The sequence below is a fragment of the Oryctolagus cuniculus genome, chromosome 1 (assembly GCF_051225735.1).
Source record: "Oryctolagus cuniculus isolate XC-2025 breed Fujian yellow rabbit chromosome 1, ASM5122573v1, whole genome shotgun sequence".
In the NCBI taxonomy this organism is placed as follows: domain Eukaryota; kingdom Metazoa; phylum Chordata; class Mammalia; order Lagomorpha; family Leporidae; genus Oryctolagus; species Oryctolagus cuniculus.
In genome coordinates this window covers 95379879-95404406 of record NC_142867.1, presented here as the reverse complement: position 1 = coordinate 95404406, position 24528 = coordinate 95379879, and the positions used below count along the sequence as shown (strand labels likewise).

Sequence of the window (24528 nt, the reverse complement as noted above, 5' to 3'; positions counted from 1 at the left end):
TATTGGCAAACAGGCTCGCTAATCAAGCCCCTTTCAAGCGACATCTGCTTCCCTCTCCCTACAGGTATGGGGAATGCTTCAAACCCTTCTGCACATTTCCTGTGGCACTTGGGATCTGACAACACCTGCACACAGCCCTGCTCCCGGCGTGAGGCGGGCCAGCCAGGCTGAGCGACAACGGCAGGCAGCTTTAGCCCAGAGTCTCCTAAAAGACGCATAGAAGGTTTCTTTGCGTGTGTGCGGAGCTGAAGTCTGAGAAGGGGACGTTGTGAGGCAGAACAGGGCAGCGTCATAAATTTGTGTGGTGTACGTGCTGCCTTTCCAACCATTTCTAGGCCTGACACAAGCGATTTGAAACCTTTGGCTTGGATAGCACTCGCCCTGCGGTGTGTGTGTTTCACGGTAGCCCACTTGTTCTTCATCCCGCTGACAGAGCCCGACATTCCCACAGCTGCTGGCCGTGATAAACCCTAACGGTCCACACCAGGGCCCTGGTGAGTTCCCCGCTCCGCACGGGTTTTTCTTTAAGCCAGCCAATGCACGGGATTAGAAAACCCAGGGTAACACCCCCGGCCCTTAATAAAGGCCTCCTGCTCCTCCTTGGCGGCGGGCTGAGCTCCCTGCGGTTTCTGGATTTCTCAGGGGCTCCCCTCTCCTCTCTGCAGTCTGTAAGCAATAGGCTTTTCCTGTTTTATGCACTGTCTCGCGTGACCCTCTGCCTACACCGAACTTTTCCCCGGTCACGGCTCTGCGCGAGGGCAGCTCTCGCGGCTTGTGGCCATTGCTAACAGAGACCTCAAGACCAATGAGAAAGAAATCCTAACAAGAGAAATCAAACTAGGCGTCAGCAAGGACTGTCTTTGCCTCTGCTGTCATAGAGGCTGACCCAGTAGCTTAAGTGAAAGAAAACAACGCTGGTAGGCGGGAAGGTAATGCAGAAGTGGGTACCAGTTCGCGTGAGGTTCAAGGACAGGTCACACCAATCTCCAGCTACAGAAATCGGAGCAGTCGCTGCTTCTGTGGAGTGGGGGCAGGCTGGAGAGAAGAACGTTCTGGATCTTACCTGGGCTGTGCTTACATGGAGATACAGGACTGTCCAAGCTCATCAGGCTGAAGCGCACTTAAGACCTGCGTGTTTCAATGTGTGCCTGCTTTATCTTAGAGGGAAAAGAAAGAGGACCAGTCTTTAAAACGTAGTCACGAGTCTCAAACCCTTCCATGAAAAGAGAGAATGACGTTTTCTCAGAACCTTTTCCTGCCCAGTGCACACTGCCACTTCCCATGTTCTTAGATAGCCACTTTCCTTGTCTCTTTTTACAACACCTTACCCAAGTTCGTAATACAAATTGCTGGCCTATTTTTTATTTCCCTCAGTTAATTCTTAAATTGAGAATGAAGACTTCTTTCACCATTTGTTTATAGTTGAGCACAATGTCTGACACCTAACAGATAAGTGACAAATATTCATTAAAAGGCAGGAAGGATGATGAGAAGCTAAAATCAAGTCCCTGTGTTGGCCCAGTGGAAGAAAGGCACCCTCCAGCCTCACTCCAGGTCCCATCTTTATTTCATTGTAGTCCTGTGGATATTTTCAGCCTGATGAAGACAAACACTGCCTGGCAGTAAGCATGCTATCAAATGACCATAATTGAAACACTGTATTATAGACAGCAGGGTTATAGAAGTACGGATACACATGATGCTTTTAAGTCGTCTCAGAAATAGCAATCACTTCAGTCATTCTTTTTTTAATTGTAATTGACAGGCACTAACTACATATTTATGGGATACACTGTGATGTTTTGATAGGTTTACAGTGTGGAATGATTAATTCAGGTTAATTAAGAAATATATCACTTCACTTTTTTTGTGGTGAAAACATTTAAAATCTCCTTAGGCAGTTTTGAGATTGTAAAGTCATAAATCATTAGCCAGAGCAAATCACATGGTCAAGATTGATATGAATGTTGGCATTGTGGTTAGGACAATTTATCAGTGCATGAATTTTTTCTATGTGTGAATTTATAAAGATACTAGGAATGTCTTGTTAAAGAAATCAGGAAGAAACTTGTTAATCACATACATGCAAATTTAGTTTTTAAAAGATTTAGAAAATATGCATGTGCCAAAATGTTCACCACATATTATGGTTACATCTAAGAGATATCATAAGTGTTTACTGATTGTTTTCTCAATTTTAAAGTTTCATTTAGGAATAATTGAGCTTCCATAAACCTCACATGTGTTTAAAGTATGTAAGTTTTGACACATGGACATGTGAGTAACCCACCGACACAATCAAGATAATGAAAGTGTGTGTTACATCAGAAGTCAACCCTTGCCCCTCAAAATCCATTACTCCCTGCCTCACTCCATTACCATTCAAAGGCAAATGCAACTGTATTTTTTTGTCACTATGGTTCTTTTGCATTTTCAGAATTAATTTGAATGGATCACAAATCATATCATTTTTTGGTCTAGCCTTTTTTAATCAGTATAAGTGTTTTAAGATTCACTCATGGCGTAATATGTATTAATAGTTCATTCCTGTGTATTGCTGAATACTATTCCAGTGTGGGTATACCACAATTCATTCTCCATTATTTTTTAATTTGTTTTAAAGCACAAATTGACATATTATAATTGTATACATTTATGGGGTACAAAGTCATATGATTATAGAGTAACCTAATTAACATAGCTGTCACTACAAATACTTGTTTTGTGGTAAGCAAATTTGAAAGCTCACAGTGATTTTGAAATCAGTCTATTATTTACTGTATCCCCCACACTGTTCAACCCATCTCAAAGGAAAAAAACCTCATCCTGACTGAGGCTTGGTACCATTTGGCCATCCCATTTGACCCTATTGCCCCCAGCCCCCAGCTCTGAGAGCCACCATTCTGCTCTTTGCCTCCCTGTGTTTGACTGGCTTCTGTTTCACATGTGAGGAAGAACATGCAGTATTTCTTTCTGTGCCTGGTGTCTTTCACTTAGCATAGTGTTCTCCAGTTCCACTCATATTGTCAAATGATAAAATAGCTTTGTTAAAACTGAAGATAGTTCTTTTGTGTATGCATATCTAGTATATTTTCTTCATCCATTTATCTGTCAATGAACTGTTAGGTTTATTCCATTTTTTTTTTTTTTGGATATTGTAAATAATGCTGGAATGAGTTCTCTCTCTCTTTTATTTTTAAGGATTTTTTTTTGTATTTGAAGGCAGAGTTAGAGATCTTCCATCTGTTGGTTCACTGCCCAAATGGCCAGGTCTGTGCCAGGCTGAAGCCAGGACTTTGGAACTCCATCCTAGCCTGCCACACAGGTGGCAGGAGCCAAAGTGCTTGGGCCATCTTCAGCTGTTTTCCCAGGCCATTAACAGGGAATTGGAACTGAAGTGGAGCAACCAGGATTCTGGTTGAAGCTCTCATGGGATGCTGGCCTTCCATGTGGCAGCTTAACCCATTGTACCACAACTCTGGTCCCTACGGATACCTCTTTGACCTAGCTATTTTAAATCTTTTGAGTAGGGGCTGACATTATGGTGTAATGGGTTAGACCAAGGCCTGCAATGCTAGCATCCCATATGGGCACTGGTTCAAGTCCTGGCTGCTCCAATTCCTATCCAGCTCCCCGCTCATGCATCTAGGAAGGCAGCGGAAGATGGCCCAAGTTCTTGGGCCTTTGCACTCAGGTGGGAGACCCAGAGGAAGCTCCTGGCTCCTGGCTACAGCCTGATGAAGTGTTGGTTGGTTAACCATTTGGGGAGTGAAACAGTGGATAGAAGCACTCTCTCACACTCTCTCTCACTCTCTCTCTCTCTCTCTCTCTCTCTCTCTAACTCTGCCTTTCAAATAAAATAAATCTTTAAAGAAAAGTCTTCTGAGTAAATACCCAGAAGTAGCAATGCTAAGCTGCTAGTTCAATTGTATTTTTTGCCTTGTTTTTGTTTTTGGGATATCAATATTGTTCTCTAAAGTGGCTGTGCAAATCTACATTCTCACCAATAGTTTGCAAGATGACCTTTCTCCGCATTCTTGCTAACACTTATTTCTGCTTTTTTGATAATAGTCATGCTGATAAATGTGAAGCAATATCCCATTGTAGTTTTAATTTGGATTTCCATAGTGATTAATTATGTCAACTATTTTATATTTGTCAGCCATTTGTACATCTTCTTGAAGTAAATGCTATTCAGGCCTCTTGTCCATTTATTACATTGGGTTATTTATTTTTGTAGTTTTGAGTTCCTTATATCTTATACTTACCACTTATCAGATACATGGCTTAAAAATATTTTCTCCCAGTCTGTAGACTGTCTCTTCATTCTATTTTCTTTGTTGTGCAGAATCTTCTTATCTTGATGTAATCCTATTTGTCAGTTTTTCCTTTTTTTCCTGTGCTTTTGGGACCAAATCTAAGATGTCACTGCCCGGAAGAAAGTAATAGTTTTTACTGTTTTCCTCTGAGAGTTCTAGATTTTAGGTTTTAGTTTGCAGTCCAACTTGAACTGATTTTTGTATACAGTGTGAATAAGAGCCCAACTTCATTCCTCATGTGAGTATTGTTTTCCCAACACCATTTGCTGAATACACTGTCCTTTACCTATACGGGTACTTGGAAATCTTGTCAAATCCACTGGTCACACATTCCAGGGTTCATTTATTGGCTCTGCATTCTGTTCATTGGTTGGTAAGTATACTTTCTGCTAGTACCATAGCCACTGGGTCCATTTGAGGAGTAAACCAGTGGATGGAAGATAGCTTTCTCTGTTTCTGTCTCTCCCTTTCTCTCTATAACTGACTTTCAATATCATGTTTACTGATTTGCATATGTTGAACCATCCCTGCATACAAGGAAGAAATTCCACTTTGGGTGAATGATTCTTCTGATGTGTTTCTGAATTCAATTAGTTAGTATTTTATTGAGAATTTTTGCATTTGTTTTTATCAGTGATACTGGTCTACAGCATTCTTTCATTGTTGTATCTTCTTGTTTGTTTTGGAATTAAGGTGATGCCTACTTCATAGAAGGAGTTTGGCAGTATTTCCTCCCTTTTAATTGGTTTGAATAATTTGAGAAGAATTGGAACTAGTTCTTCTTTAAACATCTGGTAAAATTCAGCATTGAAGCCATCTGGTTCTGGGCTTTTCTTTGTTGGGAGAGTCTTCATTTCTGATTGAGTCCCATCTTGGTTATTGGTCTGTTTAGTGTCTCTGTCATTTAACTCGATTTTGATAGATTGATTCCTGGATACATACAATCTATTTCTTCTAGATTTTCCAATTTTTTGGCATATAGCTCTTTGTAGTAATTCCTGATGATTATTATTTCTGTGGTATCTGCTGTTATATTTCCTTTCTCGTATCTAATTTTAATAATTTGGGTCTTATTTTTTTGTTGGGCCAATAGCATATCAATTTTATTTTTTCACAAAAGCTGTTTTTGATTTCACTGGTCAGAGAAGATACATGGTATAATATCTATTTTTGAATTTACTGAGACTAGCTTTATGGGCTAGCATATGGTCTATCCTAGAGAAGTTTCCCTACAATGAGAAAAAGCATGTGTATTCTGAAACTGTGTGATGAAAGGTTCTGTAGATATCTGTTAGGTCCATTTGGTCCATAGTGTCAGTTATCTCTGCTGTTTTTCTGTGGATTTTCTGCTTCGTTGATCTGTCCATTGATGAAAGTGAAATATTAAGGTCCCTCATTACTATTGTATTGGAGTCTATGTCTCCCTTTAGATCCATTAACATTTCTTTTAAATAGTCAGGTACCCTGTAATTGGGTGTATATACATTTATTATCATCAGAGCTTCCTGTTGAATTGATCCTTGATCATTACATAGTGTCTTTCTTGTCTCTTTAGCATTCTTAGTCTTAAAAGTCTATTTTGTCTGATACAATGATGGCTATACCTGCTCTTTTTTTGCCTTCCATTAGCATGGAATATCTTTTTCCATCCATTTACTTTCAGTCAGCATGTGTCTTTGTTGGTGAGATTTTTTTGTTGTTGTTTGTTTGTTTTTTTGTTTGTTTGTTTGTTTGTTTTTTGTAGGCAGCAAATAGCTGGGTCTTGTTTTCTAATCCATTCAGCCAGTCTGTATTTTTTTTAATTGGAAGATGTAGGCTATTTACATTCAGGTTAACTAATAATAATAAGGCATCATGAAAGACAGGTTGGGGAAAGAGAGGGGGCCTTGGTAGCCCGCCTTTCAGTTTGCCCTATAAGGACTTAGGTCCACAGGACATATCCTGCTCCAAGATCCATTTTCTCAAGCAAGGCCTGAAAAGAAGCCTTTAGCATGTACCCAAGTGACAATACAGGGCAGCAGGGGGATGCATCAAAAAGTAACTTTCTCCAGAAGATTCAAACCTTGGCTCTTTGTACATTAAATGCTAACAAGCTAAGGAAATTTTGGGAAGTTAAATCTTACGTAAATCTTCCCTGAATTCATGCTCACATGTCAAACTGTCATATCACTTGAATACTGCCAAGGTTGAAAATGAGCTACATGTCCTCTTAACACTTTCTGCTACTTCTACTGGAGTTTTCTAGATATCTGAATCCACTCAAATGTTACCTCATTCCACTTCTCAATTGTTGATACAGTTGACGTCTTTGCTGGGTCCCAGCAATTTAAGAACAAGTAAGTTAATGTCTTATACTTAGGTAGCCACAGCCTAGCTATAAATCAAACTGAACAATTAATTCAGGCTTTGATCAGACAGTCTGGGTTCAAATTTTTCCTCCATGTTTCATTAACTATGTGACATTGGACAAGTTACTGTTAGAACAAGTTGAATCATTATCTGAGAGTAGATTGTTTTGTGACACACTGTGGGGAGCAACCCGGACTGGACTGAGTTACTGGAATTAAGACTTATTCTATGCATCTGCTCTCCCACAATATGGCGCTGGGAGAGGAGAAAACAGCTTCTACTCAGCTGCCTCTTGCCAACTTGAGTGATGACCTCCAGGAGCTGATCCTGCTCCTGATTGGAGGAGAGCAGCATACTCAGCATGTGGGTAGCAGAGTTGGGATTGGTGGAAGAGGACTATAAAGGAGGAGAGAGACAACATGCACCAGGAACATCTAAGGGGAACATCTATCTGGAGGAACACCTGTGCAGCCCCCGAGAGAGCCGGCCGGCGGTGTGCCGCTCCCCCGCGGAAGTGGGGAATGTGGCAGGGGGAACCGCCCTTCCACGGAGGTGGAAGGGTCGGTAGCCAACCCGGGAAGAACCAGCAGCAAACCCGGGAAGGGCCGAGCAGACAAAAGAACAGCGCAGGGTCCTGTGTCGTTCCTCCACGAAGACGGGGAGCGACATAATGGTGCCGTGACTCGGATATGAAGCCTAGGCAGGGTTTAGTGTCGTTCCTCCATGAAGAGGGGGAGCGACACACACCTCTGTATCATCCTATATTGCCGATATATCATAAACCTCAGTTTATTCATCTTTAATATGGAGAACATAAAATACTTACCTCACTGCATGCCTTAGCGGTAAGGACTAAAGAAGGAAAGGTTGATAAAGGGAACACACAGTATTGCCATTAAGTATTAGCCGTAGGACAGGGTGTCATAAGGGCTAGACAGATGTGATGGAGTCTATGTGTCAGATCAGAGGTAACATTTAAACTGCAACCATCAGTTTTGGCAAATAGAGTAGAGAGGGAGGAGGAGCTATGCTTAGTGGGATAGTATTTGTTTTGGAATCCAGTAACTGTAAGGGCAATAAAGCTCCGGAGGAATGGGAGGAATCAAGGCTGCTTTAGGGTAAAGATCCTGCTAATTCACCTGAGTCCGTAGAAGGTTGTCAAGTAGTTGGTATCTAACAAATAAAATAAAGAAGGAGCGAATGAAGGAAAAATGGAAAACCATCTACAAGTAGTAAGATTGGTGTTGAGCCATAGCATGGGATAATTCAACATTAAGATACAAGTTTTCCTTCATATAAGAGAAATTCATAATTCAATTTCCTGTATCAGTCAAGACTTAAAGTGTGTGTGCTCATTAAATGTGGAAAAATGTGATTTGTACTCATCGGAGTATTACAAATAGTGATTTTAAAAAGCACCCCTACAAATTATGCCTTAACTCCACTGTGTTTTTCAAAAACAGTATCAGCTTCCTGTTCCTAATTATCTTAGTGGTATAAAACAACTACCCATTTTAGACCCAACTCAAATTCCACCAGGTCTGAACCCACAGAGAAAAAGAAATTACGTTTTCCTGTGGAATTTACTCACAGCAGGTGCCACCCAGATTGTAGTGATAAGACTGCATGTGTTGCTCTTAGACAGAACTATAGCTTCAGCTCTGACCCTCTGCAGTTTTGTAAGCATGAACAAATCACTCACTTTTGTCTATGTAATGGGGATAACTTGGCAAGACAGGGATTGTTTTGAGAACAGTAGGATATCTATTAGTGAAAGGAATGACAGTGGCCAGTATTGGCAATATCACTGCCACCCACCAGACCCCATCCTGTGTGTTCTCCATACACTGACTCCTGAGGTCCTGATGCAGGTACTGCTGTTTTCCCATTTTACCCAAGAAATAATAACTGCTTACTTTAGTGACCCCTTATTTTCTTTATAAACATTATCCGCTAGGATGGGTAGCTTTCTAGGTTTGTTGCTGTTACTCACATCACTGCCATCTGCCACCCCTGCAGGTGTGCAGTGTAAGAGGAGGCGGAGGACATGCCTTGCAATTGTTGTAGACCAGGACCTTAGTAACAAAAGAAAAAGAAAACATGGAAAAAATCCTGAAAGTACCATATATTTCTCCCTGCAATAGCTGTCGCAGAGTCCATTATCCTGACTTGAATTTCCTTACATAGAAAGACAGGATGTCAGAGACAATTTTGCTAGGGGATTGTGTGTTTAATGAAACAATTTTACTGCTTGGAACTGTTGAGTCAGATAGGACAGATGAGCCGAGAATAGCTTCTCTTGAAAAGCACCTAGAGCCAAGAACCCACATTATTCTTCCCAAGCCCCACAATGGGAACAGCATGGGCTTTTGAAAGGTGTGGGCTCAGCTACAAGTGAGCAGGAAAGGAAGGAGGCTGGGCTTGCAATCCTGAAGTGAACCTTCCCTGGGAAAAGGAAATCTATGCTCCAAGATGGCTCCAGCAAGAAAAGACAAGACAGAGATGGGCCCGGGGAGATAGAACTGTTATCAGGCAGGATATAGCCAGAGGGTCCCCGAGGCCAGAGATGATGGAATCCGTACCTACTCTCTTGTGATGGAGTGGTCTGGGAGTGATGTCCGTGTGCAACATCAACCACACAGACTTGACATTGAAGCCTCTCCTTAAAATCTTAGGTTTGTACCTTTAGTTCAAGAGAGTGAAGGTGTCCAATGTAGCATCCACACTTTACATAAAAGGAATCGCAGCCCTTGGTACCAACACTTACTTGATCAAAGGGTTATGGACAGAGAAGGCAAGATGAGCGTACAGACTGATACATTCAAACCCTGGTACTTAGTTCCCAGAGGAACCTGTCCTTGCTAGGTAAGCCTCTCATCTCCATCTTCCTTCCGTTTCCCTGTGCATTCTGGAGACCAGACAACCTATCCCGGTGATTAAGCCATTCCCAACCCTGAGGAAGGTCCTCCTCCCCAGAGGATTTATTCTCAGCCTGAGTCAACACCAGTGACAGGGTCCACCAAGGCACCCACTGTAGATGAAAGCCTGCAAACTCTGGGAAAACTCAATGAAAGTGTTCATGCTGGTTTTTTTTTTTTTTTTAAAGATTTATTTTATTTATTTGAAAGAGTTACAGAGAGGTAGAGGCAGAGAGAGAGAGAGGTCTTCCATCGCTGGTTCACTTCCCAGATGTCTACAACAGCTGGAGCTGCACTGATCCTGAAGTCGGGAACTTCCTCTGGGCTTCCCATGTGGGTGCAGGGACCCAAAGAGTTGGGTATCTTCTACTGCTTTCCCAGGCCATAACAGAGAGCTTGATTGGAAGAGAGGCAGCTGGGACTAGAACAGGCGCCCATATGGGATGCCGGTGCTTCAGGCCAGGGCTTTAACCCACTGCATCACAGCGCCGGCCCCAGCTCTCATGCTGTTTCTACATGAACAACATATTAAGTGCCAACTCCCAGATACTGTTTAATAGCTGGAAAACAATTGGGTTAATTTGAGAAAAAAGCTCTGTGGCAAATACTCAGATAGCTGGGGTAAGTTTGCAAAGAGCAAAAGCTGCTAGTGACCCTGTGGTGGAAAGACCAAGCTCATGGCATTCTAACAATTCTCACATTGATTCAACAATGCCAAACCTCACTTTCCTCATTTTAAAGCAGTTCTTCAAACTTGCTTCATGCATTTGTTAAGAGAATAAAATAACACTAATGTCTAACACACAAGTAGAACTTCCCTTGTGCCGGGCACTGATCTGAGTGCTTGATATTTAAATCCTTTGATCCTTAAATAATTCCATCACGCAGGTACTACGGGCTGAACATTCCCAACCTGAAATGCTCCAAGATATGAATCTTTGGGAACTTGACATCTGACCTCATGAGATGGATCAAAGTCAAAATGCAAGCACAAGTAAAAATAGAGTAAAAAAATCACTTTAAGCTACGTGTATAAAAAACAAATGAATTTTGTGTTTATATTTGAGTCCCAAGCTCAAGTTACCCATTGTACATATATAGATATTCCAAAGTATAGAAGTCTGAAATCAAAAACCCCTCTGACCCCAAGTATTTCAGATAAGGGACACTGAGCCTATCTTTTAATTCTCATTTTATAGGTACACAGAGGAGCACATGGAGCAGGAGTAACTTGTACAAAGTGACATGCTGGTGAGGTGCAGAGCTGGGATTTGAATCCAGGCTGTATGCCTTAAGAGTGAGTACTTCCACTGAATACCATTAAGACTCTGTTTTAATAAGGCCTCATTATTTCTATATAAATGGGAATGCAGAGTGTAGATGGGAATGAAAGAAGTGAGTCTGAACCACCTGGCACAAGTTCACCTGGGTACACGATGAAGTCTGTGCGTCCTGGGGAGATGCTGCAAACGTTCTCACAAGTGTTGCCAGCTTGCAGCATTTCCTATTAGATAAAAGCAATGGGGACATTTCGAGAGCCTTTTCCTTGTAAAGAGCTGTCCTTAGCGAACAATCTCGGGCGCCTTAGTGTTTGCCACAGAGGCTCTTCTCTCAAATCATTTTCCTGCCATGGAAACGGTGCTTTGAAGCTGCGATTTAATATCTGCTACCCGAGTAGAAAGAGCATGAGCACTTGCATTGATGTGTTCTTCAGGAGTTTGCAGGCTTCTGCCTACAATAGGTGCTCAGAAAATCAATGTAAAATGGGGCCGGGGAGAAGGCGATCCTTTAAAGCTCTGGAAGGCGTTAGCAGGACACATACCTGAGACAAAGAAAGCTACTTCGGCAAGTTTAGTGTTGGGTCAAGACAGGCAGAACTTGTTCACAAGTGGGCTGCAAGGCAAACAAGAGGTCCTGGGTAAAACTGTGCAGGAGACTTCGCATGTTTCTCATGGGGTCCTTCTACATTCAACTGAAACGTTAATTTTGATTGAATTATATTTGAGCAAGTGACAAATGGTTGCACTAAGGTGTGACTTCATAGGTTTCCAAGTAACCTGCATTTACCTTATGAGAAAGGCACTGTTTTGTAGGTGTCAATGTTATAGGAATATCCATCCATGTGTACCATTGTTGTAGGTAAAGTTTTACTAAGCATAGATCTCAGATTTAACTTGACCAGAATCAAAAGTATTTGTTGTTTTTCTACACATGCACACCCTACTCTGTATGAACGTCAGGGGAAGGTGGGTGTTGTGGAGACGGTTCGGCAGGTACCCATCTATAACTGCCAGAGAAAGGTACCTGTCCTGTCACATTGTCTGAAACAAGCTATGTCTCCCCAAACCATAGGACTACAGCTACACTGGTGGCAGCCTTGCCAGTTCTGAGGGAACAAGGGTCGATGACACCCTAAGCCACAGATTTGCTTGTCATCTCTACTGCCGACTCATGCTGGCCCAGTTACCAGGCTGCAGAAACCTGTCACCTGCTCAGATGTCAAGGAAAGCAGAGCTGCAGCCGCGACATGCGAATCGTCTGTCTCAAAGGCTCTCTGCTGGGCTCTGATGAATGCCCAAGTGGCTGGCGGCCCAGTGGAGCTTTGATTAACTGTGTGGTGTGTACCCACTCAGCTTCAGGGAGATTGTGTATTGTCAGTCAGCTGTCTCCTGGGTGCTGAATTCTCATTTAAGCTTCTGTATTTAACAGGAACGTGGAGCGTTCTCTCACTCTGGAGTTAGCAATGAAGTTCAAATCAGATGTAATTTGCAGTTTTATAAAGGCTAGGTAATATTTTCTGTCTCTGTAAATAGCTCAGAAACAGAATTGCTTTTGATTATAACTTCTCATTCTCAAATTTGCATTAAAGCGTGCTCCCTAACGAGATAAAAATGTTTCTCCACCACACATCTATGTGGGGCTTACGCTCACACTTAGCACTGTTCCCAGGTATGAGGCTGTTTGATTTTAGCTGCTAAGACTTCTGTGGTTTTAAGAGCAATTTGAATGCATGGGACTTGTTGCACACAGATGTACGCCCCCATCCTTCAAAACAGCAGCTAGATTACAACAGGCCTTGATGAATGTGGGTCTTGCATAGAAACACAAGCTAACATGTGTCTAATTGTTTAGCAGCAGAGACCCATCTCATGCTCTGTAAATTAGCATTCTCTTTAAGAGCCAAATCAAATATTAGATTTCAGCTCTACAGCTAAGAGTCCATGGGCGGCACTGTCACCCCCTAGGCTAATGGTGCTGATTGCATATACAAAGATTTGGGGGTGGGAGTCTATGGATTTCTAACCAGGTCTTCAAAATTTTGACCTTGTTGCTAGTATTTTCCATACACTGAAATTTAATGTCATACCACTTAGCAACATAAAATCCATATCCAGATAGAAGAATTTCTGTGGGAAAGACAAACAGTATCCTAAAATCTGAACTAAGAATAAAGAAGTATATTTACTTCTTTTTAAAGATTTATTTAAAGGCAAAGAAATGAAGAAAAGGGTCTTCCACGTCCTGGTTCACTCTACAAATGGCTGCGACTGTAGTGACTGGGCCAGGCCCAAGCCAGGAGCTTGGAATGCCATCTGGGTCTCCTACGTGGGTGGCGGGGGCCCAAGCACTTGGGCCATCATACGCTGCTTTTTCAGGCTCATTAGTAGGATCAGAATCAGAGCAGCTAAGACTTGAACTAGCTCTCCAATATAGGATACAAGCTACTGCCCGCAACACTGCCCCACCCCCGTCTTTCTAATTGTTTTTGAACACATTTAAATACGTAAGCTTCTGGCTTTGATGCTTTGGTGGCATATTTATTATTTTTTTAAAGTATGCTTTTTTGATATCCCCTGAAAGCCCACACCGTTCCCACCTTCACAGAGCAGTTTCTTTTCCCTAAGTTGTTAATGAGAGGTCAAATAGATAAAATAAGCAATCTAATAGTGATCAGCCATATCAGTGACTGTAATAAAGATAAGAGTTAATTTCAGTGAAAAAGGTAAGACTGAGATAGTGGAGACAATGACTACTGAAGGCAGTTTTCACTCTGTAGGGTGAGGGGAATTAAGGGAGGTGGGTGGACTCATAAGAGCTGACTAGTTTGAACCAAGGCCAACTTCATGGGTGTGTGACCTATGCAGTCTCACATCACCCTTCAGAGTTTGGTTTACTACTCTGTTGTCGCTGTCTTGTAATTCCTAACAGTTTTTCAACAAGGCACCTTTGTTTTCATTTTACACGAAGCTCCACAAATTACGGAGCTGTTCCTGGAGGAATCACACAAAATTACTGATTTTTACATCGAAATGTTCAAATATGAGCAATTTTCTTGTGGCTTGATATATTAACATTTGGAGAAGGGCCTTGCTCAACTGGGACTCAAAATGCAGGGGAGAGGTGCCATCTAGCTGTGCTGAGGCCCTGGGAGACTGATCAAGCAGTACAAATCAGATCTGAAACCAACAGCCACAGGAATCAACTGCCCTTCCACTTCATGTTCGCATTGCTGGGCCTGATGCTAACAGGCACGGGAAGCATGTCAGATCGTCTACTCCAGTCACACACTCTCCCTCTAGTGTGTTTTTGTTGGCAAAACTCAACATGAGGCCCCTTTTGATGGAGAAAATAGGGTTTGCAAAGGCCCCAGCCCATCTCTACAAAGGAGGGCAGCCTTGGAGCCTATTTTTTTTTTTTAAAGATTTACTTATTTATTTGAAAGTCAGACAGATGCAGAGAGGTGGAGAGGCTGGAGGGAGAGGCAGCAAGAGTGGGAGGGATGAGGCCGTGAGAGTCTGGGAGAGAGGGAGAGATTGTGTGTATTACAGTTTCTTTATCCAGTCCTCAGTTAATGAACATCTGGGTTGATTCCATATGCTAGCTATTGTGAATTGAGCTACTATAAACGTGAGAGTATAGATAACTCATATGCTGAGCCCATTTCATTTGGATTAATTCCCAGGAGTGAGATAGTTGGATCATACGGTAGATCTGTCTTCGGATTTCAGAGGAATATGCATACTCACTTCCATAATGATTGTACCAGTCTACATTCCCACCAAGAGTGTATTAGAGTACTGTTTATGCACCTCCTCAACAGCATTTGTTCTGTTTTTTGGATGGAAGCCATTTCTAACTGGGGTGAAGTGAAAGCTTCTTGTGTTTTTTTATTTGCATTTCCCTAACGGTTAGTAATCCGAGCATCTTTTCATGTGTCTTTGGGCCATTTTTATTTCATCCTCTGAGAAATGCCTGTTCATACCTGTATCTTATTTCTTAACTGGATTGTTTGCTTTGTTGTTGTTGAATTTCTTGAACTCCTTATATGTTCTGGATATTAATGAGATGTATGTTTTGTAAATGTTTTCTCCCATTCTGTCAGTTGTGTCTTCACTTTGCTGAGTGTTTCGTTGGCTGGGAAGAAGACTCTTAGCTTGGGTGCAATCCAGTTTGTCTATTTTTGCCTTTATTGCCTGTGCTTCTGGGGTCTTATCCAAGAAGTCTTTAACTATGCCAGTGTCTTGTAGTGTTTTCCCCTAGAAATATGATGGTTTCAGGACTTAGGTTTAGATCCTTAATGATTCTGAGTTGATTTTTTTGTGTAATATGTAAGGTAGGGATCTTATTTCATATGTCCACATGCAGAAATCCAATTTTTTCAATATCATTTGTTAAAGAGTCCTTTCTCCAGGGAGTGATTTTAATTTGTCAAAGATTAGTTGGTTGTATATCTGTGGATTAATTTGTGGGGTTTCTAATCTATTCTGTTGGTTTACATGTCTTTTTTTTTTTTTTTTACTAGTATCAGGCTGTGTTGATTATAACCACCTTAAATTATGTCTTGAAATCTGGCATTGTGATGTCTCCAGCTTTATTTGTATTCTTTGCTTTAGCTATTTGGGCTCTCTTGTGTTTCTGTATGAGTTTTAGGGTTGTCTTTTCTAGATCTGGGAAGAATGTCTCTGGTATTTTGATTAGGATCACATTGAATTTGTACATTGCTTTGGGAAGTATGGACATTTTAATAATATTCTTCAAATACATTAACATGCAAGGTTTTCCATTTTTTTGTGTGTCTTCCATTTCTTAATGTTTTATATTTTCATTGTAGAGATCTTTTATGTCCTTGGTTAAATTTATCCCAAGGTATTTAAATTTTTTGTAGCTATTGTAAAAAGTTGTTAGCCATGGCATTGTGTTTAGATAAGTTAATTTATCTGTGTGCATTGATTTTTTTGTCCTACATCTTTGCCAAACTCTCATGAGTTTGAATACTCTCCTAGAGTCTTTTGGTTCACCTATGTGTAGGATCATATCATCTGCAAACAGGAATAATTTGACTTCCTTCTTTCCCATTTGTATCCCTTTGATTTACTTTTCTTGTTTAATGACTCTGGCTTAAAATTATAGAACTATATTGAATAATAGTGAGAGTCAGCTTCCTTGGATCTTTAATGAAAATTCTTCCAGCTTTTCCCCATTCAATATGATGCTGGCTGTCCATTTGTCAGACACTGCTTTATATTGCGGAATGTTCTATATCCAGTTTGCTCAGGTGTTTATTATGAAGCAATGTTGTATTTTATCAAGTGCTTTCTCTGTATCTATTGAGATAATCATGGATTTTATTCTTCAATTTGTTAATGTGATGTAACACACTTCCTGATTTGTAAATGTTGAACCATCCCCGCAAACCAAAGATAAATCCCACTCTGTCTGATCTTTGTAGTGTATTGTTGGATTTGATTACCTAATATTTTGTTGAAAATTTTTGCATCTATATTCATCAGGAATATTTGTCTATAATTCTCTTTTTTGTATCTTTTTCTGGATTTTGAATTAAGGTGATGCTGGCTTCATAGTAGTTAAGGAAGATTCCCTGTGTTTCACTTGTTTTGAATAGTTTGAGAAGAATTGGAATTAGTTCTTAAAAGTTTGATAGAATTCAGCAGTGGGGCCAGCGCTGTGACTCACTTGGTTAATCCTCCACCTGTGGCACTGGCATCCCATATAGGTGCCAGGTTCTAGTCCCAGTTGCTCCTCTTCCAGTCCAGCTCTCTGCTGTGGCCTGGGAAAACAGTGGAGGATGGCCCAAGTGCTTGGGCCCCTGCACCCGCAAGGGAGACCAGGAGGAAGCACTTGGCTCCTGGCTTCAGATTGGCATAGTTCTGGCCATAGCAGCCATTTTGGGGGGTTGAACCAATGGAAATAAGACCTTTCTCTCTGTCTCTCTCACTAACTCTATCTGTCCAAATAAAAAAAAAAAATTCAGCAGTGAAGCCATCCAGTCTTGTGCTTTTTCTTTGTTGGGAGGGTCTTTATTACTGATTCAATGTCTGTCTTGGAGATCATTGATCTATTTAGCTTTTCTATATCTTCATGCTTCAATATTGGTAAGTCTTATGTGTCGAAATTATCTGTTTCTTCTAGATTTTCTAATTTATTGGCATATATCTGTAGTAATTCATGATGATTCTTTTTATTTCTATGATTTCTGTAGTAATATCTCATTTTTCATTCTGCTTTTATTAATTTAGGTCTCCTCTACCCCCTCTTTTTGTTATTTCAGACAATGTTGTATCACTTTATTTATTCATTTCACTGGTCTTTTGATTTTTATTTCAATTTTATTGCTTCTCTAGTTTTTGCTATTTCTTTCATGCTACTAATTTTGGATTTGGTTTGTTCGTTTTTTCCTTAGATCTTAAAGAAGCATTGCTGCTGGCACCGTGGCTCACTAGGCTAATCCTCTGCCTTGCAGCGCCGGCACACCAGGTTCTAGTCCTGGTCAGGGTGCTGGATTCTGTCCCGGTTGCCCCTCTTCCAGGCCAGCTCTCTGCTGTGGCCAGGGAGTGCAGTGGAGGATGGCCCAAGTACTTGGGCCCTGCATCCCATGGGAGACCAGGAGAAGCACCTGGCTCCTGCCATCGGATCAGCGCGGTGCGCCGGCTGCAGCGCGCAGGCCGCAGCGGCCATTGGAGGGTGAACCAACGGCAAAGGAAGACCTTTCTCTCTGTCTCTCTCTCACACTGTCCACTCTGCCTGTCAAAAAAAAAATTTTAAAAAAAGCATTGCTAAATTATTTGATGCCTTTCCAATTTCTTGAAGTAGGTGCTAATTGCTGTAAACTTTCCTCTTAACACTGCTTTTGCTTTTGTCCCATAAATTTTGATACGTTGTATTTTCATCTTGACTCATTTTAGGAATTATTTTGTTTCCTTTTTGATTTCTTCTATGACCCACTGTTTGCTCAGGAACATGTTGTTCAGTCTCCAAGTGTTCACATATTTTCTAGAGTTTCAGTTGTTAATCCTTCTGTTGTGGCCAGAAAAGACACAGGATATGATTTCATTTTGTTTTAACTGAGAATTTTTTTATAGCCTAGCATATGGTTTATCCTAAGAAAAGTTCCAGTGATTAAAAGAGTGTGTATTCTGAAGCTGTGGGATGAAATGTTCTATAGATATCAATTAGACCCATTTCATCAATAGTGCAGATTAACTCTGTTGTTGAGCTTGCTTTTTTTTTTTTTTAAACCTGGTTGTTCTGTCCATTGATGAAATACATGTGTTGAAGTCTCTCACTATTATTGTATGGCAGTATATGTTTCTCTTTAGATCGTTAACATTTGTATTTAATAGTCAGGTGCCCTAACTTTGGATGCATATGTTATTATAGTCATGTCTTGCTGTTGAATTGATCCCTTAATTGTTACATAATGCCTTTCTTAGTCTTATACTCATTTTTATTGTTGCATGGAATATTTTTTCCATCCTTTCACTTTTAGTTTGTGCATATCTTTGTTGGTGAGGCATATTTCTTGTAGATAACATATAGATGGGTCTTGTTTTTTAATCCATTCAGTCAGTCTGTATCTTTTAATTGGAAAATTTAGGCCATTTACATTACAGTGTTTTCATAAATATTACTATCATTTGTCTTGGCTCTCCTTTGTACTTTTACTAGGAGGTTTTCTCTCATGATATTGATTATCTGTTTCAGTGTAGCACACCCTTAATTATTTTTTGTAAGGCTGCCTGGGTGGCAACAGATTATTTCAGTTGCTGTTTGTTTTGGGAGGTCTTTATTACCTTCATTTTTTTTTTTTTTTGACAGGCAGAGTGGACAGTGAGAGAGAGAGAGAGACACAGAGAAAGGTCTTCCTTTTGCTGTTGGTTCACCCTCTATTGGCCGCTGTGGCCAGCACGCTGCGGCCAGTGCACTGCGCTGATCCGAAGCCAGGAGCCAGGTGCTTCTCCTGGTCTCCCATGCGGGTGCAGGGCCCAAGCACTTGGACCATCCTCCACTACACTCCCGGGCCACAGCAGAGAGCTGGCCTGGAAGAGGAGCAACTGGGACAGAACCGGCGCCCCAACCGGGACTAGAACCTGGTGTGCCGGTGCCGCAAGCAGAGGATTAGCCTATTGAGCCATAGCACCGGCCTACCTTCATTTATAAATGAGCACTTTGCTGGGTACAGTTTTCTGGGTTGACAATTTGTTTTCTTTTAGGACTTGGGTAGGGAAGGTGTCTAGAGTGACATCCAAGTTAGGGGTGGTAGATCTCTATCATCAGGAAAGGGTATGATCACACCAGCTGGCATGTTCACAGCCCCAGCCCTTCTCTACCAAGGTGGACCAACTGCCCAGGGTGAGCCCACAGTGCTGGTGCACTCCACCCACTAAAACATGCAAACTAAAAAAGGGGTCTTTGTGTTCCTCAGTGTGTGCACAAAGCACTCCACGATGACCCTCCCCAGCACTCAGGGAACTCAGCCCCTGGAGCTGGACCCAGTGATTGCCCAGAGACCCGGCCAACCCGATGCCTTACCCCACAGCTACAGGATGCAGGGCTCCCACATCACAATGAGCAGGGAATCTACTTTTTCTCCCTTGAGCCTCCCCATCCATGAAGATAACCACGTTGTGCCCAGAGCTAGCTGCATGCCCAGTAGAGGTCAGTTGGTGCTCTGCCTTGGCAAGCTGAGTCTGGTACCTTGGAGTGAGGGGAAGGGAGCAATGTGCCGTCTCTTCAGAGACCTAAAGTGGACATCATGTCCCCATCAACTCTCCAGGCAGACTCAAAGTCAGTGGGGACACTAGATTTATCCCTATGACAAAATCTAACAGTGGCATATGGGATGCAGTGGTCTCCACTAGTCTTATTAAGATGTCACTTCCTCTCTGCTAGTTGCCAGGCCCCTTGTCTAGGAGGAAATCAGTATGTTCTCCCTTCATGGAGTTAGATAGGTACCTGGCCTCCTGCCAGTGCTTCAGACCAGATCCAGTGTCCATGGGGACTGGGAGGTTAGTCCTCACACAATATCACCAGTGGCATGTGGGTTGCTGCAGGTTACTCCTGCCTCACTGTGAGAAGATGGCAGGCATCCCCACTAGCTGCTGGCTGTGGAGTTGTCAGCAGTGTCCCACTAGCTGCCGCATGGTTGTAGCATCCACACGGCTCCACAGTCTCTCTTCTTCCTGTAGACACTCTACTGCCAACTTCTCTCCAAATGTCCCCAGGGAATGTGGTTCTTAAAGTATCTTCTCATGGTCAAAATCAGCTCATCTTTTCCCAATTCAGCCATGTTAGATCTCTCAGGAAGTCATCTATATTACTTAGCCAGATAGAAAATACAGTTTAAAAAAACTTGAAAAATATTAAATTAAATCCACAAAAGAGAAAATAACAAATACCTAGTATATAAAAATATTTTAAATCTCACCGATGTATTTTAGTACAAATGCAAACAATAAGGACTCACTGGTTTCAGCATATTTGCAACAGTTAAAAAGATTGAGTATATCCAGTGCTAGTCAAAGTATAAAAATGGTCTCATTTACTATTGGCATTACAGTGAATTGCTATTTTCTTTCCATAAATCAACCTGGCAGCATCTATTAAAATAGGTATGTGCAATTTGATTTAACATTTTTAGTTGTAGTAATATAACTCAGACAAGTAAAAATATTTACTTTCAGTAGTATTTTATTGGAGTATTGTTAATAGCCAAAACCTAGTGTGGGGGGGGCACCTAAATGTAATTAACACAAAAATGATAAAATAAATTATACCAGTTGCAGACTACATAATATTTTGCAACTGAATAAAACAACGTACTACTTTTATATGTAATGATCTGTGAAATGTCCATGATGTTTCAGTTTTATTGATATATACTTTGTACCATAAAATTCACTCATTTAAGTTACACAGTTCAGTGGGTTTTAGCATATTTAAAGACATCTGCAATCATCACCACTTTTTTTTTTTTAAGATTTATTTATTTGAAAGGCAGAGTTACACAGAGAGGGAGAGAGGCAGAGAGAGAGAGAGGTCTTCCATCCGCTGGTTTACTCCCCAATAGGCCGCAATGGCTGGAGCTGCACTGATCCAAAGCCAGGAGCCAAGAGCTTCTTCCAGGTATCCACATGGGTGCAGGGGCCCAAGGCCTTGGGTCATCATCGTCTGCTTTCCCAGGCCATAGCAGAGAGCTGGATTGGAAGTAGAATAGCCAGGACTTGAACCAACACCCAAATGGGATGCTGGCACTGCAGGTGGTGGCTTTACCTGCTATGCCACAGTGCCGGTCCCTCATCACCACTTGTTTCTGAATATTTTCATAACTCCAAGAAAATCTCTGCGCCCATTTAACAGTCACTGTTATTTTCTCACCTCTTACCACCACCATGCCTCAGGCAACTGCCAATATTTCTGTCTCTTATGATGTCTAGCTAGTTCTGCTACAAAAAAAATATAATGGACTGCATGACTTATACACACAACCATTTTTTTCTCTTTGTTAGCAGGGCAGTTAAAATCAAGGTACCAGCTCATTTGGTGTCAGGTGAGGGCCCACTTTGGGTTCATAGATGATGGTATCTTTTATCTGTGTTCCCACATGGAAGAAGGGGCAAGCGCTTTCTGGAGCTGCTTCGTTGTGGTTCTAATCCCGCTGGTGAGGACTCTGCCCGCATGACCACTTGCCAAAGTCTCTATCTCGTGATGGGGATTATGTTTCAACAAATGAAATGGGAGTGGCACAGGCATTCATGCTATCCATGTGAGTTCCCTGATTCTAGACATTTGATGTCAAGTGAATCACATTCTAGGTGTCTTCTGGAATTGTCAGCTTTCACTTTGCCTAATGTCTCCAAGGTACACCCATGTTTGTAGCATAGGTCCAGACCTGCTGTTGTATGGATATATTACATTTGAAAAAAATTCATTCATCAGCTCAAAGAAAACTAAGTTGCAAGCACTTAGACTATTACAAATAATACTGCTATGAACATTTGTGTACTAGTTGTATAGATTTTTGTTTTCATTTTATTTGGTATATATTTAGAAAGGGTTACTGGGTCATATCACAACTCATTCTATTAGGAAATTGCCACACTGATTTCCAAAGTGGTTACATTATGATATCTTTTTAAAAATAAAACTAAGCAAGTTACTGTATTACTGTATGTAGCAAATTATACTTTTAAGTATTTTAAAAACTATATAAGCAAAGGTGAATTTGTATAGCTATCATACATCTGCACATACATAATACATGGGAAAATATAGGATATTCTACCATACCATTGACATAGATCTTATTAGAAAGGAGTTGTAGCTCTGCATGGTTTGTTATTGTTGTGGTGGTAATATATTATGGTTTAACAAACTATATGGGAGGCCACTGTTCTGAACCAGCCTCCAGCACTGGGTGCCAGCAGACTAGACCAAACCAGAATGATGTCACTTGTAAGAAGCGCCATGTAGTGACAATGAAGTTTGAAATGGGCCAGTTTTATTAAAAAAAAAAAAAATAGCTAACCTGAGTCAGCATGATAAGATAGTCCTCTCTGTTTCAATCCTGAGAGGAAAGTAGCACTGAGATGACCCGTCCACCTTGGGTTCTATTTCTGCTTTCTTCGCCTTTTTCTGTCATACAACCAACCTCTTCTCAACTCATCAGAGCATTCATTCAGTTTTATATTTTGTAGGAAGAGGAATTGCCCAATTCTAGAACAGTAAAAGCCAATTAAATATTTGCTTTATTGTGATTTTGTCTTTTTACATTACTTTTACAAAAAAGAGTATTTTAGAAGGAAAAAAATACCTAAATAAGCATTGAAGAAAGTCATATCACTGGAATCACTAAGGAGTTTAGTGTGTAGGGGGTACTGTGTGTGTATGTGTATGTGTGTGAAGTTTCATTCTTGTTGCTTTAGGAATTACAGGCTTTCATTAGGTTACATTAGGCAGGAGTTGCTGATCGACTCTGTGTTCAAACAGTATTAACATGCCAAACACCTATTGCATGCTATGTCAGATGTGTCCCACCATCTAGCCTTGCCTGATCCGGGGGTTTGGGTTTCTTGTCCCCACCTACATTCTACTACAGGGACCAACTTTGAATAGGCTCTGACTTGCTTCAAACAACACAATGTTTTCTTTTTCTTGTAAATATTTTACTGAAGTACAGTATAGATACCAAGAAGTACACATAAGCACACAAAACTAGTGAGTTTTTGTCCTCTCATTGCACTTAGAACCAACACCCGATTTAATACCAAAACATTACTAGTACCCCAAGAGTCATCACTATTTCCACTCTGTCCATTTTTTTTAACGTGAGAAAGAGTATATTGTCATGTACGTGGCATGATTCAGTGAGGCAATATTTATCACTAGATATCAAGTGATATGACATTCACACAATTTTTATATTCTGTATATATTTCCTCATATAAAATGTTATATTTTTCTTTTTGTATCTGGCTTTTTTCACTTAGCATAATGATCTCTCTTTGCATCCATTTTCTTGTAAATGTCAGAATTTATATGGTTGAGTAAAGTTTCTTCATGTAAATATACCATATTTTCTTTATCAATTCATCAGTTGATATTTATCCATCTATTCCATATTTTAGCTATTGTGAATTGAGGTGCTGCAAACATTGGATTGCAGATATCTCTTTGGTGGGCTTTCATTTCCCTTGGCTATATTCTCAGGAATGGGATACCTGAGTCATATCATAGATCTATTTTTATTTTTTTGAGGAATCACTGTTTACAGCATTGTGAAAATGCAAATTGGTACAACAATTACAGAAAATAGTATGAAGATCCCTTAAATAACACCATATGATAGTGTTGGACACTATCCAACACTATCTCTGTTGGACCTGTTGTGGGGTGTCTCTGTTGAACCTGTTGTGGGGTGGCTGAATCCAGGTTCTTATCTCTGACACAAGAAGGAATTTGAGGACAAGATCTAAGGAAAGCTCAGCAGAGAATGAAGATTTGCTTTTTTGCACAGTGAAAGTACACAGTCAAGGAATACAAGCATGCTCAAGAGAGAATAGCACTCTACAAGGCTCAAGGCCATCCCTTTCAGGGGTGGGTAAGCTTTTTCCCGCCATGGGCCACTTGGATATTTATCACATACTTTGTGGCTCATACAAAATTATCAACTTACAAATTAGCCTACTATGGATTCATTGAAGTTCAAGTCGTGCCTACTGTTGCCATTGGCAGGGCTGGGCCAAATGATTTTGCAGGCCTTACACAGCCCACATGACAGACTTTCCTGATCTGCAGGCATAGTGGGTGGTGTGTGGGTTTGGGCTTAATTGAATATTGAAAAGGGCAGAATTTGGAACAGGGCTTGAGTAGTTCCCATTTCCTTGACTTTTTATGGACATCTTCAAAGTGTCATGTCCAGCAGATGCATCGTGGGGATGGGGGTGTCAGCCATGGTAATTTTGTTACAGTGGCATTATGATGACCTGAATATCATTACAGATACACAGTGGGCAGCTGTGTCAGATATTTTTAGCTAGGATTAGTTCTAACCAGGAAGAGGATGGAGGCTGTGGTTTCCCACTAAACAGAGGATCTGGGGAGTTGGGCAATGCAGGTGAGGCTGCAGGGAGATGCAGGTGACC

General features: G+C 41.1%; 1 long non-coding RNA gene across 2 annotated transcripts; it reads left to right on the top strand.

The window, feature by feature from the left end:
• The first annotated feature begins 371 nt into the window (after positions 1 to 371).
• Positions 372 to 12076, top strand: LOC103349586 (uncharacterized). 2 transcript variants are annotated; one of them, XR_016219707.1, is made up of 3 exons: positions 372 to 494; positions 10786 to 10883; positions 11939 to 12076. It is a non-coding gene; the product is annotated as an uncharacterized LOC103349586 (long non-coding RNA). The 2 variants fall into 2 exon arrangements; XR_016219706.1 differs by lacking the exon at positions 372 to 494 and adding an exon at positions 579 to 668.
• Positions 12077 to 24528: the final 12452 nt, after the last annotated feature.